This window comes from Pinus tabuliformis, chromosome J (genome assembly GCF_031772625.1).
Source record: "Pinus tabuliformis cultivar Carrire ecotype Pingquan chromosome J, CPIR1, whole genome shotgun sequence".
NCBI classification, from domain to species: Eukaryota; Viridiplantae; Streptophyta; class Pinopsida; order Pinales; family Pinaceae; genus Pinus; species Pinus tabuliformis.
Window position 1 is genome coordinate 1,039,413,780 of NC_142295.1, and position 13,725 is coordinate 1,039,427,504.

The 13,725-nt window shown below is 36.1% G+C and overlaps 1 pseudogene; it reads left to right on the forward strand.

Annotated features, from left to right (window-relative positions):
• Positions 1–12,308: 12,308 nt before the first annotated feature.
• LOC149230451 (histone H2A pseudogene) lies at positions 12,309–13,385 on the forward strand (annotated as a pseudogene).
• Positions 13,386–13,725: the final 340 nt, after the last annotated feature.

Genomic DNA, 13,725 nt, shown 5'->3' on the forward strand with positions numbered 1-13,725 from the left:
GCTTTAGGTGGACCTTGAGGAGCTATATACTTTCCTTGATAAAATCCATTTTGGTAGCATTTCCCATGTATTGGAGGTCTTTTCCCTTTATCCCAAAGGGCGTGTTAGAGAAGCTAAGGAAAATCAATTTAGGTTCTTGTGGTATAGTAATAGGGATAAGAAGGGTATTCCACTTATGAGATGGCAAAGAATAATGGTTCCAAAAGAAGAAAGAGAATGGGAACAAAAAAATATTCATTTTGTTGAAAAGCTTTAGCAACTAAGAATACATGGAGATTATGAAGTGCCAAACAGTCATGGTGTCAAGTAATTCAACATAAATATATTGAGCCATCTTCAGTAAAGGAATGGATTAATGGTCTTGAAAAATCATATAATAATGAATCAATAATTTTGAAAATAATGGTTTTAGCTTTCCCTATTATTGACATGTGGTTAGGGTGGAAAGTAGGTGATGGTCCTTAGGTCATAGGTGGGGAGGAGTATAGACTCTCAATTCCTTTTATTGAATATTTGAGAGGAAGGGGTACATTCTATCTATCACAAATAGTAAATCCAAATCATAAAACAATATGGAGCTAGGAATGGAAGTCAATTAATTTACTAAGCTAGTTGAAGGAGAAGCTATTGCATGGGGTGAATATGTTAGATGATTAAAAGTTAGTCATATGAGAATAAAATACTCCTGTAATGAATCAATAAGGTCAAAATCTTGGTGGAGGTCATTGGACTCCCAAGTTGAGGTACAAGTCATTTGTGTATTCTTGCTTATGAGAATGGGCAAATTGCTTCATAATAAAGTCAAATGATTATAGTAAGAAATATTAGGATTGGTTGGCTAATTGCCACTTTGATAAAAGGTTGTTTGTCTAGTGCTTTAGGTAGATCTCCAGGGGTTATATACTTACCTTGATAAAATCCATTTTGGAAGCATTTCCCATGTATTGGATGTATTTTTCATTCATCCCAAAGGGTGTGTTAGAGAATCTAAGAAAAATCAATTCAAGTTTTTATGATCCAGTAACAGGGATAAGAAGGGTTTTCCACTTATGAGATGGGAGAGGATATTATTTCGAAAAGAAGAAAGGGAATGAGGACTAAAAAATCTTCATTTCTTTTCAAAATCTTTAGCAACTAAGAATGCATGGAGATTATGAAGTGCCAAAGGGTCATGGTGTCAAGTAATTCAACATAAATATATAAATCCATATTCAATAAAGAAATGGATCAATAGCCTTGAAAAAACATATAAAAATAGATCATTAATTTGGAAAATAATGGTTTTAGCTTTCCCTATCATTGACATGTGGTTAGGATGGAAAGTAGCTCATGGTACTTGGGTGATAAGTGGGGAGGAGAATAGGATCTCAAGTCCATTTGTTGATCAATTGAGAGGAAGGAGTACATTCTATCTATCACAAGTAGTATATCCAATTTATACAACAATGTGGAGCTAGGAATGGAAGTCAACTAATTTACTAGGCTAGTTGAAGAAGAAGAAGCTATTACATGGGGTGAATATGTTAGAAGATTGAAATTTAATCATATTAGAATAAAATACTACTATAATGAATCAATGTGGTAAAAAAATATTGGTGGAGGTCACTAGACTCCCAAGTTGGGGTAAAAGTCATTATGTATTCCAACTTAAGAGAATGGGCAAATTTTGTGGTGGAAGTTTTAGTGGAAATTGAAGTGTCCCCTCAAAGGGAGGATCTTTGTGTGGTTTGTTTCCAACAATAAGGTTTTGACTTGGGATAATCTACAAATGAGGGGCATAAGTGGTCTAAGTGAATGTCCTCTTTAAAGGATTGGGAAGAAATAACCTATCATTCATTCATCTTTTATGCATATATTGGCTAAGCATGAAGAGAGTAGGAACTTTTAACTGGTAAAAGTTCAGTTTTGAGTGGCTCTTTAGTAGAAAGTTCCTTAAATGGTTGGTTAAGAAATTGATCCTTAAAGGAGATAAAATCTCTACCTATCATTGTCCTTTTGTGTAGGGGAGGGAGGGGGGTGGTGTTGACTTGCACGGAATACTTGTGTATTGAACAAAAGGTTTATTTCAACCCTACAATTAGCCCCTCAGAGTATAAACATACTAAAAAAATTATAGGACTTGGCTTTGTCTTGATGGGGTAGCTCAAGGGAAACCCTAATTGAGTGGAGCTAGAGGTATAAATTATCTATATGATTCTCATGTGATAATATTTAAGGAAGGTTTGGGTCAAGGTTCCAAAATTTCTATGAAGTTAATGGCCTTAAAGTTATCCTTGATCTTAGCAGTTTAATAAGGGGTTGCATGATTACAAGTGTTAGAGATTCTTTGTTGGTAATAAAACTAGGTAAACAATGTGACTTAGATGGAAAATTTTCTTTTCTAACTAGTTATAGAGCTGATTATTTATTGACTATCTTTCCAACACATTTATAGAGAGAGGAACATAACTGATAATGAATTTTCAAAGGATTAGTTGTACTTGGATTGTGGTAAATAGATTCCTCACATAAATGAGAGATGGGCACACAATGGAGACTAAACATGATCCTTGTTTTTAAGCAACCTACATAAAAAAATTTCGTTGTTGTCATTATTATGGAAGATTATAATATTACTTAAATATGATCATTAGGTGGTAGTATAGAATGATACTTGTATATCATTTTGATGTTGTTCTTTTGATGTATGCTTATATATGACAAGCCCCAAAAGAGTAAATTTTTAAGAGAACTAAAATCATATCAATTAGTTCTTTTGTGTTTTGGGAGTACAATAATATTGTTTTTATTGTTGAAGGCATGAGCCTCTACTGGTTGTTAGGTTATTTATTTAGTGAAACTCTAATTGAAATATTGTTTACAACATCTATCGAATATAATCTTGTTTCGTATAAGTGAAATCATGATTTTTTCCAACTAACACAAAAAAAAAACTATCTAATCACTAAATAGGCTCACATATGGATCATTCCAACTTCTAAGAGTAGCCCATCCAAGCTCTAAGGGAAACTTGTCCGATAAGTAGGGATCCAAGGTTGAATGCTTCATGAGATGTCTAATACCTCCTCCAAATTTATCTAATGCTCTATCACTCCCTCTCCAACCATGTGCACCTTCATGTCCACCACACTTACGTGATCATTCCTTAACCCAAACATCCTCAAGTCAAGTACAAGCCACCATGCGAGCAACCAAGTGGTTTTATGTGATTTAGTGCCCAACGATCTCCTCCAACATGCCCAACACTCATCCTCCCAAACAAGCAACTAATCTCTATGTGCATGCCCTATGAAGAAAGCCACTAATCACATAGGTCTTCATTGTCCTAAGGAAATACACCACATAAGCATTCAACGAAAGCATATCAATTCAAAAGCAAACTATCTCCAATGTATATGTCCATCATTAAACAACCAAGGTAAATTTACACACCATACACCCCACATCATATAAATTACCCTCGAACATGATTGTGTCAAGAGACGAATTCTACAACCTAGTGTAAGGGAGATGTGTAATTCCTTTCGTTCTCAACCTCGAGTTCACACATGCCCCTTTTAAAAGAAAAGTACGATATTGGTTATAGTAAAAAATAAAAATAAATATACTTTGGTTAATTTTAATTAATAACATGATAAAATATCAATAATCCCATTTTCACTATGCCCACTTAGTTCATCGTTGATATTACAACCCACAATGAAGGAGGTAAAAATATTTCACTCTCACTCTCAATGATCGCTATCCATAAGAAGTAAATAATATATTTGATATCCATATGAAGTAACGTAATTTTTATCGACTTTAAAAGTAAAAAAGGTCTTATATTTTTACTCTTAAGTCTTAGAGCATTAAAATGTATACTTCTTATACTTTTAGTAATATTTTAATACTTGACTTAAATAAATTATTTGAATATCAATGTTAACTAATTACGCTAGGAAAAAAATGATATTATTGTCGACCATAATAAACTATTCAATGGCTGAAAAAAGGAAGTAATTGAAATATATATATATATATATATATATATATATATATATATATATATATATCATAATAAAAATAATAAGAGGGAGATGTGTAACTCATTCAATTCTTAATATGCCAGCCTAGATCCATCTTAACTACAAATCTATCAAGCATCGAGAGGGAACAAATATCTCAAAGTGCAAACCTCTATTTTGATTGCAAAACTTGAGGAAAGGTCTGCACCTTGAGAGATTTAATCCCTCTTGGCGTTTGATAGATTCATAGTTAATATGGATTTAGGCTGGTTTAATTATTAATAATTAATAATTATTTATTTTGTTTTATTTTTATTTTTTATTTTTATGCAATTTGATCGAGCCAATGTGTTTTAATTAATAATTTTATTTTTATTTTATCTAATTTGGTTGAGTCAAAATGTTTACATAACATAACCTTACAACATCTCTTCCATATTGGGCTAGAGGGCATCTCTTTGCACAAAAAATAATTTATGGCATTTAAAAATAATAATAATAATAATAACAAATTTCAATGTGGATCATTAATAAAATATTTCAATGCATGTGCTAAGTAAAACATTTCAATGTTAATTATGTAGATATTATATATGGTGAAAATAAAAAAACTATGCTTATATGTTTTTCCTTGGAAAAAGTAGTACTTTCATTCATAAGTGTGAAGAGAACACATTTTGTATATACACACACTAAGGTGTGCATTCACTAGGATACACTAGGATACCACTAAGATCCTGTAATGGCATTTACAATGTAAAAAAAAACAAAATAGAGAACTAATATCGTGTCATATGTAGGTCTTACATTTTCTGTACATCAGCCATATAAATAAAAGTCTGCTATAGTGTCGTTAGAACCAACATCCTTTGATGACAATAACAAAAGTAACATATGAGATACATACAAAAATTGTGCTATGAAGCATCCAAAAAAGTAGTTTTGAATAGTCTCAAAAAATAAACATGATATGTAGAATGGATCTCATCCATGAAAGGCCTGTGGAAATACTGGTAATGCTTCACTCCACCAACTTCAATGACTTGCCATAACCCCCGATCCATATGCAAGCCCTCCTTAGAAACCCTGTCAACATCCCCATTTTGTTCCATGTAAACGTGCACACATGTAAATGAATTAAGAATAAGCTCCAATCTTAAAATATCCTCTAAAATATGAATAAAGGATATGTTCTGACACAATTGAGTATCGTTGACTCAATTCACCACCAATAGAGAGTCACTAAAAATTTGAAGTTGATCACACCCTTTCTCCTGAGCAAAAGCAATATGAGATCTGAACGCTAATACTTTGCCTAGTTGTTTGTGCTTCTATCCAAGCCCATCTTGACATTAAAAGAATGATGCTTTGATAAAAGAAGAACACCCCCCCCCCCCACTCTCCCCTCCCCCATAGAAATAATACCCCCCTGAGAAACCGCACTGAAAAATTCCCAAGGGATATTGACATTATGATTTTATCGTAACACAGTTCTTCCACAAGCTGGCACCTTTGACTGGGGGTAGTGTGAAAGAATAGCTAAACCCTCAGCAACTATCTTTTCTGGATAGGATGATTTATTTTGGAAAATTTCCCTATTCTTGGCCAACTGTATGCCCCAACTAATAATGCAGGTAAGGGCTCTAAAAGGTTTTGTGGCCCTGCTTTGAACGCAAGATTTCCAGATCTCTTTAAATAAGATATTCTCCCATTTACAGTCTTGACCTAGGAGTGTACTACAAGCTAGCCAAACTCGTTTTGTGGAAGAGCAATGTACAAACAAGTTATCAATGGTCTCCTCACTACCTTTGCACAAAGCACACCATTCAAGAGCAATCTTATGTCTCTGTTGCATTACATCCCATGCATGAACTTTTTTCTCAATGGAACACCAAACCAGTAAGTAAGACTTTGAAAGGCATTTAAACTTCCAGAGTACTCTCCACCACTAGAAAATCTCAACATTTTGTGCTAGAACATTTAAATGAGTATCACCCAACTTAGGGGTAATATTCCATGCAAAGTGTGCACCCAAACCAACTCATCCTCTCTGTCATTTAATCTAATGCGAATTGAAGACAAAGCATCCAAGTATTTACACTATTCTTCCCGAAAAGCCACCTAAATATTTAAATATGTAGTTATCATCCAACCTTGACGCCAAAAGGTAGTATGAGCAAGATTATTAATATGAGCGATTATGGAATATGCTTGATCTCTTAGAGTAACAACAACAACGTGTGACAACCTATGTCTGTCAACACTTCCAGGCCACGGATATGAGCCTAGTCTTACCTTGCTTCCATTCCCAAAATTCCATGTTAGGCTTGAAGCAACCAAACCAAATGAATTTAGAACAACCCTCCATACAACTAATATATTTTGTGATGGTTTGTCATGTAGTTGCACCCAAATTTTTAAGGAATAAGGAGAAATATACTTTTGGTAGACCGCCATTGTCCAAGGACTGTGTATAGAGAGAGGCCTCCACCCACACTTTGCTGTGAGGGATTTTGAGAACATAAAAAGGTTTTTCAGCCCTCATCCACCCAACAACTTTGGCACAACAAGACGATTCCACTTGACACAGGGAAGGGAAAAATTATCTTGGGATCCTTCTCACAAAAACTTGAAACAAATCCTCCTCGCTTTCTCCAAAACACCCTTCGGAATTGAAGGCAATAACATCCAGTAAACTGAAATGGCTTCAAGAACTAATTTTACTAAAACTAACCTTCCTACTTTGGATAGCCACCTGAAACTCCAACAAGTGAGTCTTTTCTCTAACTTAGCTATCAACCAAAGGCAATCTTATTTTTTGTAACAATTTAGTTTCAAATGGTAACCCAAATACTTTAAACCATCTTCCAATTCAATTATCTTAGAAGGAAAGACTAATATAATACAAGGAGCTCATAATCCTCCAAATTGTAAAAATATATGGTATATTTTCTTTCATTGATGACCTTAACTGTATCTTTCCCAATCAAAGACAAAAAATCATGCAAATTTTGGATATATCTAGTAAAGCCATTACAAAGATAAGTATATCATCAACAAAACGCTGATGTGTAATTGCTAGAGCATGAGAAATAATCACACCTTTAAACTCACCTCTCCTCTTTGCCTCCTCTAGCATGCGGATAAGGCCTTCAACAACAAGTAGAAATAGAAGTGGAAACAAAGGGAAACCTACTCTCAATCCTCTATGTGCATGAAAAAATAGCGAAGTGAATCCATTTATCAAAACAACAAAAGACACAAACATCAAACAATTCATGATCCAATTGATAAATGGGACCTCAAAACCCACATGAGTAAGAAGAAGTATGATGAACATCCAATTAACTTGGTCATATGCCTTTGAGAGATCTATCTTGAATACAACACCTTTTTCCCTCTGAGTTTTTATGCTATGTAACCATTCTTGAGCAGCTCTGATGGCTTCATGGATCTATCTCCCCTCAAGAAAACCAAATTGTTCCTTTGAAATGGTCTTTAAGAGTATAGGCTTAATCCTTATAGCAATCACCTTTTGAGATGACCTTATACAAACAATTGCATGGTTAGATAGGCCTAAAGTCATCAAAATACATTGTGTTTTCCACCTTTGAGATGAGGGCTATGAAAGTATAATTGAAATATGGTATAACCCTTCCTTCCCTTCTAGATTGGTTGACTATTCTTAACAAGTCCTTACCTATTGGATAAAAAAAATATGGGAAAAATTCTGCAGCCCATCAATCATGCCTCAAGTTCTTATCTTTTTAAAAACTGGTAAGAATTGTCTTCAAGTCTTCCTTAGATAGTTCTTCCATCAGGGATCTATTTTCTCCTTCCTCCACAAACCTTGGAAAAAACTGATCCACTTTAATAACTTTTGCAATAGTGACCCCCTCAGGTTCCTTTAAGATGTTTTGGAAATGGGCCCTACCCACAAAAGCAATGCCTTCAGAATTTGATACCTCATGTCCCTCATCATCCTCCATTATCCAAATAGTATTGTTCAATTTTTTTTCCTTTTGCATAGGCATGAAAGAACTTGGTATTCTTGTCACGATAATCCAACGGAATTGCCCCATTTTTGAGGCACCAAGATGCTTCCTTGTTAGCAAAAATCTCCTTTCTTCTTGATTCAAGTCTGTACAATTCCTTCCCGGTATCCTATGAGCCATAACCCTTAGCTCCAAGTTTTGAAAAAAGACTCAATTTTTTGTTCAACTCCCACTAGGTCTTCCTCCTCCTTTTTGTGATTAGAAACCGCCCATTCCTTCGTCAAATGCTTGATATGTTTTAAATTGGTTGGTCACTTAAAATCCAAATTGAGCATCAAAAGAACACCAATTGTCTCTAACCAATGCTAGAAAGAACTCATCATTTATCTAGTTAAAGCTCATTTTGAATGGATTAGTAGGCTTATGATTTTTTCCTTCTAATTCTAGTAGTATTGGAGGGTGATCCAATTCACCTCCAGATCTCACCCATTAACATAGAAGAGGAAACCTGGGCACCATGGGTTCTACCACAAGAAACTTGTCAATCCTTATCGCCACATGGCCGTCCCCCACATGTTGGTTCCTCGGTGTGGGGTTTAACCAGAATAGATCAAGGTCAGTTAAGATTTTTGAGGAAATTTTGTGTGAAAAGTAATATGTGAGAGAATTAATTTTGGCATGGATCCCCAGGATTCAACAACACCTAGTGAAAATTTTAAATCACCACCAATTATCAAATTCTCATCACACAAAAAAGTCTTTTTGAAGAAATCATTCCATAAGGATACTTGATCCTGATTTGGTCCATAAAGGTTGATGCAAGTAAATATATTATAAAATTCCACTAGAAATCCTAACAAAACCAGGCCCGAGGTGACACTCTAGGTATAATGAATCGAAATCTTTTGGGAATCCCAACCTAAGGCCAAGTTGCCCGATATACCATGAACATCCAAAGCAATAAATTTACAATAGGAAAGGGTAGAGTTTAAGAATTTTGTAATTTTGTTGCCCTCCCCAAGTGTTTCTTGAAGAAAAATAACGTCAGGTTGCTCCACTTGAAACAACCTCCTAAAGGCAAGTTTTTTGGGGTTACTTGCCAAGCCTATATAGTTGAAATAATAGACTTTATTGAGTCACCTCATGGTGGTCTATCAATACTCTAAGTGTCCCATTTGTGGAAGTTTGTTTGCTTGCATGCATCTCCTCATGGGCTTTTTCTTTTGCTAGAGTGATATGATATTTTATTCCCTTACCCTTCACAAAATGACCGAAAAAGGAAAACTGACCAATGCCACCTTGAAGACCATCAAACACTGTGAGGACTAGTCTCAACCTCAATTTTTATAAGACAACACCCTCATCCAAGTCTCCATAACACCCCAAAGAGGAAGATGCTCTCGATGAGGAGTATCCCAACAACCCAACTAGAACAAGACAAGAGGCTTTCCCAGGGGAAAGAGATATGAATGAATTTTGAGAAATTAAAGGATCCATTCCTAGTGAATATTCACCCCAATCTTTCCACCCCCCCCACACTAAAAAAAAAAAAAAATCTCACAAGTAAAGTGACAGGGGAAAGGGATACAAAATTACCAAGGATCAAAGTGTCTTCCCCAGACTAGTTGACCATGGCCAAATGATCTATAGCTGTAGCTTCCACTAGAGACACCTTTGGAGAGACCATCAGGGAACTAGGCATGACAATATCAGTGGGTATCTGAGCCTCTAACTTCACACAATCCTTCGACTGTAAACTTGCATAGGCACCCAAGACCTGTCCTGCAGTCCTTTGTTTCTTGTTGGCAACTTCATAGGATGAGGGTTTTTTAAAAGGAAGACTACAATTATTTACCAAATGATTGTATTTATGGCACCTCCTGCGTTTAAATGAAAGTCCTTCGTAATCTAGAACTTCTAATATGTGAGTGCCTTTCCTGATATTCATAGTTTCATGAAGTTTTTTCGGAGGTCTAATCTTACTAGAACCCGAGCCATCGAAATGTCTTCTGTTCTTTAATGGAGTAATCTGCATCCAAAAAATTCCCCAGGCTATTCCCCAAATTTGTAAAGCTTTGAGGATTACACATATGGGATGACAAGCCAAAAAACCAAACCCATCCCAACACCACATCAAGTTGTTCCCTACTAGCATCAAATAATGATGTCCAGAACTTAACATAGGTGGAGTCGATAGCCCATACCTCTTTCACATTTTTTTTCTGCTTCCTCAAGAGACTTGAAATTTAACTATATCTAACCTTTGGATAGTAGGAAAATGTTTGGGGATTCTGTGACCAATGGTTTATCCTCTGATTCCACCATTCTTCAAAAGTCCTTATACATAACTTGTGGCCTCTAACTCTTCCAACCAATTATTTCTCTACGTATTCCACCGCTTATGCCATCTCCACATCATCCCTTAAACACAGATTGTAAGTAGTCGAGGATTTTTTTCTTTTCAAAACCCTATTCTTATTCCTTTTTAAAGGAGTCCCTCTATCAACTAAATCATGCATAGGAGGGTTTCTAACCTCCTCCCCAAAATCTGCCGATCTAGACCCATTATTTTGAGTAGGCATTGTAGCCTCCAGTATCTTTGAAACTCGTGGAGGAGCGACTTCAATAGGGGGGATCTAAACAACTTACAAGATGGCCTTAGATAAAGGCCCTGAAGCCACTGGAAGACCACCTAAGGACAAGGAGACCAAAATTGATGAAACCCCACCACCCCTTGAGGGAAAAGGAAAGCCTGAATTTGGGAAACCCAGTGAAAAAGACCCATGAAACCCTAACAAACCATTGCTGAAAATGGATGGGTACAATGGGGAAAAACCCCTCACATTCACTGCTTGTGAAAAATCAACAGTTGGGGTAAAAATATTTGCCCGTGAGTTCATTGAAGAAATCCTTGGACACATGGCAATGGAGAGAAGGGAATCTCTAGGATACAACCAATTATCGATCTAAGAAAGCCCACGAAAAGGTAATAATCCCCATTCAACATTTCCAAGTAAAGAACTACAAACCTCACTTGAAGAGCCAAAACCACAATAAGAGACAAAAATAGCCCCCCTAAATGGACTCATCAAGTCATAGTTAACAACCTCCAGGTCCTCCATACTTCCACTACACCAAAAGTGTCAAATTAGCAGACCACAACAAACCTCCACTATCAAGTACCCAAAAAAAAACTAACTAAAGTGTGTAAACCCTTGTTAAACACACTGGAGAACGAGAGAAACTGCCACAAAGAACAATGACCTCCTTTAAGAAGCAACACTGCACAAAGTAAAAACCCCAGTGCCACACCAAGCTTACCGTGTGTAGGTTGGCCAATTCTCCAATGTTTCAAACCTTAGCCAACATCCATAAGAATGTCGAGTGGCTTCCTTCATGCTCCAACTTCAAAAACTATGTATATATTACATAAATAAGTTAAAAAAACATTTGTATGGGTAAAATATTGCAAAGTAGTTTTACTATTCTACATTTTGACCCTTTTACAAAGATACTTTTTAGTTAATTTTGTCTAAAATCTAGTAAAAAATTGTTGGAATTACAAGTTTAAGTTGTGTAGTATGCCTAGGGAATTTTCAAGACTTGAATCCATTTATGTATAAAAAATGCAATATATAAAATCAATATAGATCCATCTTAACTGTGGATCCCTCTTAACACTTGCTAAATTTTTAATTAAAATAGATCTATGCTAGTGTAAACATTTTGAGAATAAGCCCAAAAACTAACAATAGTTAACCCTCTTTTTAAGCAATGAGAAAACCTATCATAACTTAGTTGTCAAATGTAGTGGGGACAACCATGAGTGACTACTATCCATGAATGCGTTGACTCATCACTGTTATTCAAAAAAAACCAAACAAGACAATTTTTCTATTCTTCAAAATACCTCGGAATCTTAAAAACAATTTTTTAACCCAGCAAAAACAATTTTAAGAGAGGGATAACTAACTTATTTCATAATAATCAAAAGCAAAAATATCGTGATGAATTTGTTCTCACAAATAAAACTACGGTTCTTATTGGAATTTGGAATTTTATATTGAACCAATCAAATCTCTCCTTTCGTTTTTATGTGAGTGAAAGGTGCTTCGAAAAACACACCCTGAAATTGGAGAGGTACTTTTTTTAATTTAGAGGCTTTATGAGCGAGCATTGCGATTGGTCGCTGAGGCATGCCGAGGATGGAGCGAGGGTTAATCGTGGCCGTACCTTCATGCAAAATATACACCGTCCAATATATTGATACTTCCAAGTTCCGACTATTTAAACGCTCCTACACTCGAACCATTCATTGCCTTCGTGGTTTCTTTGGCTTTCTGTGAGAAGCAAACAGCCGTTCGTGGCGAGCAAACGAGAGAAAATAGCGGTACTGAGAAAATGGAGACCTCAGGAAAGGGTAGCGGAAAGGGAGGGAGGAAAGGAGCAGGCTCCAGGAAGAAGTCTGTGAGCAGAACTGTAAAGGCCGGACTGCAGTTTCCGGTGGGTAGGATCGCTAGGTATCTGAAGAAGGGGCGCTATGCCAAACGGGTTGGAGGCGGCGCAGCCGTCTACGTTGCCGCCGTCCTCGAATATCTTGCCGCCGAGGTGTTGGAACTGGCCGGAAATGCTGCCCGTGACAACAAGAAGACCAGAATCATCCCCCGCCACATTCAGCTGGCAGTGAGAAATGACGACGAATTGGGGAAACTTTTGGGCAAAGTGACCATCGCTAGCGGTGGAGTGTTGCCGAACATTCATCAGGTACTCCTCCCGAAGAAGGTCGCCGAGAAAGCCGAGAAGACTCCTGCGGCAAAGTCTCCCAAGTCCAAGTAAATGAAAGAAACTCTCTATTCCTCGGCTTCCTCTAATTAACTGAAAACAATCAATGGTGTTTTATAACACCACATCTTCTTCTTGGAGCATTTTGTTTAGCTTCCAAGAGCATTATTTGATAGTTCATTTTAGGATTTTCCTTTTCAGGCAAGTTGACAAAGCTGGTAGGTTTGGTTATGGAAGGTTAACTTCTCATGTCGTATAGGTTTATTTCTGGAGTTGAGAGGTTTGATTTTAAGAAGACCTAACTCTCCGTATACGATCAGTAAAGCTTTTTCACTATCGCACAGGAAAAGTCTGTATAGCTAATAACTTACGATTTCATTCCAAATTTTACATTGATTTGTTGAAACTTGACACCGTCAATCTTAACCCAGTCTTTTCAATTCGAAAAATGCCTTGACAAAGAATGAACTTTTGTTTAGGGTTCACCTAGGGCTAAAAGTAAGGATTTTGGAGTGTAGCTTGCGTACTTGTTATTAGAGGAGGTTGATCAGCCTGCTAACAATTGCGAGCCATCAGTACAGTCAAAGTAACCTATTACTTGTTTTTGAAGTGTTTACGCTAGAATATTATTGGGTCCTTTCATAGGTAATAGAGAGTAGTTAAGCTTGTTTATACGAGATTTGCTTCAGCAACTCGTGTAATTGTTCCCATAAAACTTTTTGGTTCCATATCTATATTCAATATTGCAAATTATGATGTGGACAAATGTTGTCAACAGTCACTTTTTGTTACAATATACTCAATTTTGCAAATTATGTTTTTAATCATAATAGGAGTTCAAAGGATAAACCTTGCGAATAAGGTCATGCTCATTCTCCTTATCAAGGTTCATATCTCCAAATACATGTTTTTCTATGTGTGAGCCATTTCATGTATGAAAA